We start from the raw sequence: 6,441 nt of genomic DNA, 5'->3' as shown, positions 1-6,441 counted from the left end.
GTAATGGGGTTGGATGCCATGATCTTAGTTTTTTTATTATTTAGTCTTAAGCTGGCTCTTTCACTCTCCCCTTTCACCCTCATCAAGAGTCTCTTTAGTTCTTGTTCAGACAGACCTAATCAGAATCAAGGGGGTTTTTTTGTTTGTTTTTTGGCAAGAATACTTCATAAATGAGGTTAGGTACTTTCATCAAGAGATGTATACTGTTTGATTGTCCCTCATTGCATGATATAAGCAGCCACAAATGACCTTTGCCCAGGTTCATTAATTCGTTAGAAGTTTCGAAGTGCTGACATTTTATTTTTTCTTTCTTTAATTAGATGGTATATATACATACAGAAAATTTCCTCACATCAGCTATTTGGTTACCCTGTATAGCATAGGCAGAACACATGCTTGACTCTTTTCCTTTATTTGAAAGTGAAAGTTGCTCAGCCATGTCCAACTCTTTGTGTCCCCATGAACTATACAGTCCCTGGGGAATTCTCCAGGCCAGAATTCTGGAGTGGGTAGCCTTTCGCTTCCCCAGGGCATCTTCCCAACCCAGGGATCAAACCCAGGTCAAAACAAAGAATTGGCTCTCTGGTCTACTAGTTCTCTAATGCCACAAAACAAATCACCACATTTAGTGGTTTAAAACAACACACATTTCTTCTCTTACAGTTTCTGTGGGTCAGGAGTCCCAGCATGGCTTAGCTGGGTCCTCTGCTGCAGGGTCACTCATGAGGCTACCATGGAGGTACTGGTTGGGGCTGTGGTCTCACTGGAAGGCTCAGCTGGGGAGAGATTTGATTCTGACCTCGGTTACGTAGTCGGGGAGGGGATTACACAGGGCGTCAATGCTAGGAGAGGAACCTCAAGGGCCATCTCAGGGTAATGCTGCCACAACCAGTATGTTCCAAGGTGACTGCTAAGTTTCATTTTTTATTTGTTTAGTGTGACCTGGATTATTAAAAGATAAAAGGATTATCCTGTCAGCTGTGAGGAGGCTATGTGCCAGTATGCCAGGGGAGCAAGAATGAAACACCTGCTGTCAACATCCCCATAGCCTCATTGTTTGCTGTGTCACCGTTAAGCCTTGCAACATGATCCAAACCTCACAAGTGAAGTAAAAAGGCAAGACACAGGCAAGGAGGAAACAATAGGAGATGGAATTGATCTCCAGGATGTGCAATGAGTAGAAATCTGTGTGCCTCTATTTCCTTCCTGTAAATTTAAGCTAATAGTCTCGACCTCCCTGGGCTATTGTTAGTTAGTACATATAAAATGTTTAGAGCATTGGCTGGTAGAGGAGTTCTCTGGTGGTCCAGTGGCTAAGACTCTGCAGTCACAATGCAAGGGGCCCAGGTTCGATCCCTGGTCAGGGAACTATTTCCCACATGTTGTAACTCAAGATTCCACATGCACAGTGAAGATCAAAGATCCCATGTGTGGCAAGTAAGACCTGACACAGCCAAATAAATAAATAAATGAATTTTTAAAAATAGAGATGGCACTGCAAGTGCCACCCAGGTATAAGTGTTTGCTGCTGCTATTTTATAGTTGTTGAAATGATTATTGTCACATGTGATTACAAGTTAATATCTGCTGACTTCTCTAAGACTGCCTGGTTGGTCCTGGCCTATGTGCCCATGCTAGCTGGAAAGGTTTTCGCTTTCAGCAGACAAAGCCAAATGAAAGTCTCCTATTTTCCTTCCCAGCATGAATGAGCGATTCAAGCCACTTCAGTAGCAATTAAATAGCTTCAAAAGTGAATCTGACTCATTAAATACCCAATTGGCTGGGAGAACTTGGTCCTAAATTAAACCAAGCCCCTTCTAGTCTTTTTAAAAAGGTGAACACTATTCATTAGGGTTTTTTTTAAAGTTTTAATTACACAAGTGATATATGAATATACTCTTTTATTTTAAAAGATGAACATACCTAAAGATAAGATTCTCCGGACTTCCCTAGTGATCCAGTGGTTAAGAATCCGCCTGCCAATGCAAGAGACATGAGTTTGATCCTGCTCTGGAAAGATTCCACATGCCATGGGGCAACTAAGCTCATGCGCCACAGCGGCTGTGTCTGTGCTCTAGAGCCTGTGCTCCGCAACGAAGTGAAACCACCCCAATGAGAAGCCAGTGCACCACAACTAGACAGTAGTCCCAGCTCGCCACAGCTAGAGAAAGTCCATTAGCACCAACGAAGACCCAGCACAGCCTGAAAAAAAACAGAGAGAAGATTCTGCTTGAGGACTCTCACCTCTGCTTCCTCTCTTTCATTCTTGAGGGAACCATGGTTAATAATTTGACATGTATTCTTTGAGAGCTCTATCTTTGCATTTACATTGTTTTATATGTTTTTATGTAAATAATGTTGCATGGGAAGCATTATTCTGCAACTTTCTTAAATAGCTGCAAAAGTGAAGATGACTCATTAAATGCCAGGTTATCCGGAAAGGTTTGGTCCTAAAATGTCTCACACCCCACACCAGATCCTCCACCAACTTATGTCAGCTATCCTTGAAAAATACACCCAGAATCTAACCACCTCTCACCCCCTCCACAGCTCTGACCCTGGACCCTGCTCCAGCTTCCATTTCAACTTTCGATCAGATACACCTAAAAAATTTGAAAGCAAGTTCTTGAAAAGGTATTTTTATCTTTGAATAATAATTATTCAATGCTACTTATGTTCATTGTAGCAGTCTTCACAATGGCCAAAAGATGGAAATAATCCAAACGTCCAGTGGATGGGTGGATAAAATATCATATACATTACACTGGGCTATTATTCAGTGTTTAAAAGGAAGGAAATTGTGTCACATGCTACAGCGTGAATGAGTCTTGAAGACATGAAATTATCAGACACAAAAAGGCAAATGTTGTATGATTTCACTTAAATGGGATATCTAGCTGAGTTAAACTGATAGAGACAAGAGCAGAATAATCAATATTCTACCAGGAGCTGGAAGGAGAGGAAACTGCATAGTTATTATTCAATGGGTACAGAATTCCAGTTTGGGAGCATCTGAAAGTACTGGAGACAGGTAATGGTGATGGTTGAACAACAATGTGAGTGTTCTTAATGTTACTTACTTATACTTTTAAATGGTTTAAATGGTATTGTTATGTGTATTTTATCATAATAAAAAACACATCAGAAATTTTTGATCAGGTTGCTTGCTTGCATGCTTAGTTGCTCAGTCATGTCCGACTCTTTGTGACCCCATGGACTGTCGCCCACCAGGTTCTTCTGTCCATGGGATTTTTCAGGTAAGAATACTGGAGTGGATTGCCATTTCCTTCTCCAGGGGATCTTTCTGACCCTGGGATTGAACCTGTGTCTCCTGAATTACAGGCGGATTCTTTACCTGCCGAACCATCAGGAAAGCCCCTTTGATGGGGTTATATCACCCCCAAACCTCTACAGGTCCTCATCTCAGGGCTTCAAGACCAAAGTCCCTACCCTGGCCTACAAGGGCCTGTCCCATGTTCTGTTTCCACACCCTGTGCGAACTTTCTGAATCTCCCTCTCACGGTTTTGTTCACTTCCACTACAGACATGCTGGCACCTTTACTGCTTTTCAAACACGCCAGGCATGCTTTGCCTCAGGGCCTTTGCAGTTTCTATTCCTCTGCCTGGTACATTTTTCTCCCAGGTATCTGCAGGGCTGGCTTCTTCACCTCCTTTAGGCTCATGGATCTTAGTTCCCCGACCAAGGGTTGAACTCATGCCCCAGCAGTGGAATCGCAGAGTCCTAACTTCTGAACTGCCAGCTGACCCTACTTTTTAAAAAATCAACCTTCACCCCACCCCTTTTGGCCTGCATTCTTCTTCTCCACAGCAGTTAAACCATCTAAAAGCTTCTTTGTCTTATTTATTGTCTGGCTTGCCTCACTAGAATGTATGAGTGTTCGAATGTTTTAAAGTCTCCAAGCTGCAACCTGACCTTTCTCAAGGTTCCTGGATGCCATTGATAACCTCAATAGCAAAGTTGCAAAGTTTGTTCTCAGATCTTCCTTTTCCCTGGGTCACAGCCCCAGAAGCTGATTAAATTTTTCCTCTAGGCCAGGAAGGGGAGACAAATGGAAAGGTATGTGCTCTGAGTGACCAGGTGAGCCCTGAGCGCCAGCCTGGCTGTTTCCTGTGTGATTTAGACTCTGTGGCTGGATTTCTGGGAACAAAGTGAAATCTGCCAGGCTTGGCAGTGACTGGGGGCTTTTGTGGCAGACTGGCCGGTGGTGAAGAAGAACAAGCAGAGATGGCCTGGATGTGATGGGAGCAGAGGCTCTATCCTCAAATGTCTATCGGTCATCAATGCACAGGGAAGCTGGGCACGGGGACGCTGGACAATTTGGAAATGGGGAATAACAGGAAATCAGGACCCATTCAGCTGCCACTCAGCTCCAGGTGACTCGGACCAAGCAGGAATGAAAGCATTCTTGTTGCCAGACCTCCTGACTGCTTATTTTCCAGAGAATCAGGAAGTTGATTTTTATGAGCTATTTTCTCACTTTTAAACATTGGTTTAAAAATTTTTTTAAATACCACATGATCTTACAAAACATGTTTGAAAACTGGATCTCCTCCATCCCCATTCCCTCCCATACACACCCTCCGCTGTTTACAAATCTGCAGTTTAAGAAAACACTTAAGAACATGGACTTTGGTTCCAGAGACACCTGGCTTTGTTGCTATTTGGGCCAAGTTCCTTGACGTCTGCAAGTCTGTTTCTTTATCTGTAAAATGGGAACAAAACTAGAACCTACCTCATAAGATTGTTTGGGAGGATAAAGGAGACTTAGCAAGGTGCCTGGCAAATAGTATCAGAATTCAATATGAGTAGTAGTAATTGGGGGAAGGGGGAGCCAAAAGGTACTCCTAGGGAGAGACAGTGGAATAACAGAAAGGTCGTGCATGGTATGAGCTTGTGTGATGTGGTCAGAGGCAGAGGAACATCCACGCTTGCTTGCTATGGCCTGAGGGAATGAGATCCAGGACCCACCGTAAGCAAAGGACTCAGGTAAAGATTCTGCCTGGTGGCTCAGACGGTAAAGAATCCGCCAGCAGTGTGGGAGACCTGGGTTCCAACCCTGGGTTGGGAAGATCCCCTGGAGGATGACATGGCAACCCACTCTAGTACTCTTGCCTGGAGAATCCCCATGGACAGAGGAGTCTGGCCGGCTACAGTCCATGTGTTTGCAAAGAGTCCGACATGACTGAGTGACTAAGCACAGCATACAAGGATTCTGCCAACCACGCCAGAGACCAGCACCTCCCAGGTCTTCCAGACCTGTGGGTGGCACTGCATCTCTAAGAGGCTCTCTATCTCAGAGGGTGGCACAGGTCCCAAGCCAGAATTAGTCTGAATGACCCAGCTGTAGGACTTTACATCTGTGCTTGCAGTAGTTTCTCTTCTTAGTTTGGGACCTGATATTTCAGATGTCAAGATTCTGCAACCGTCCCTCCTGACTTCCTTCTTTTGTAGTTTGGATAAAGTTTTCACCAGAATCACTTAGGAGTGTTTAATTGTAAGCAACAGACACCCCAGTGCCAAGATGGCTTAGCAAAAATGAAACATAAAGTTTCATGTGCCTGAAATGTCCAGGGGGAGGACTGGTACAGCTTGATGTGGGTCAGATCATGAGACCAGAACTTTATTCTCTCTGTCATCTTTCTGGATGGGATTCATTCTCAGGCAGTCTCTTCCCAGATGTAACTCCATATCTGAACAACTCCATATCTGAGCAACTCTGTATCTGAACAACTCCATATCTGAGCAACTCCGAAGCAGGTGGGACTCCCTAAGAGCTCAAAGATAAAGTCCCTGTGTAAAGTTTCATTGACTATGGTTAACTTGAGTTGGGTCTAATTCCCTCCTTTGAACCAATCAATATCCCAAGAGGAATACAATGTATGATTTCTAGGCCAGAGCAGCATCAACTTGGATGGGGGTGGTGATACCTGAAATCAGCATCACCAGGATCAAAATATGAACGAGGGGTAAGAAAGGGATGCTGACTCAAGAACTAAATCATGTGCACTGACCTAAAGTAGAATGAATGGGTGCTCAGGGACCCACTCTCCTCAGGGAAAAAAAAACAGTCACCTTATCTTTTATGCAATGTATTTTTAAAATAGTCATTACAAAGAACAGCATTTAACACCCTACTGATCCCCAGGGCTGGCTTGACTGAGTTTGCATCCCTTTTTATATTTATCATCTCCTAGAAGTGCACTACCTTGACTAAAGAAAGCAGGAGTATTCTTCCACAATAATATAGATTAGATTATTTAGGGGGTACTTACCTTTCAAACCAGTCATGAATCTATCCAGGCCTAAATTTTTCCAACTGTGCCATAACTCACCCCACATATCTTTGTCTAGAAAAAGATTTTTGTTTTTTTGCCAAGTGATCCATAGTTCTAAACACCTGGTAAAAGTCCACACAGACT

At 43.5% G+C, this 6,441-nt stretch overlaps 1 non-coding gene across 1 annotated transcript; it reads left to right on the top strand.

Moving 5' to 3' along the window:
- The first annotated feature begins 1,295 nt into the window (after positions 1 to 1,295).
- On the top strand, positions 1,296 to 1,368 carry TRNAV-CAC (transfer RNA valine (anticodon CAC)). The gene has a single exon. It is a non-coding gene; the product is annotated as a tRNA-Val (tRNA).
- The last annotated feature ends 5,073 nt before the right edge of the window (positions 1,369 to 6,441 follow it).

The sequence above is a fragment of the Moschus berezovskii genome, chromosome 27 (assembly GCF_049115385.1).
Source record: "Moschus berezovskii isolate FMDL1 chromosome 27, NW_MosBer_1.0, whole genome shotgun sequence".
Classification (NCBI taxonomy): Eukaryota; Metazoa; Chordata; class Mammalia; order Artiodactyla; family Moschidae; genus Moschus; species Moschus berezovskii.
The sequence above is the reverse complement of the archived record's forward strand: the minus strand, read 5'-3'. Positions and strand labels throughout refer to the sequence as shown.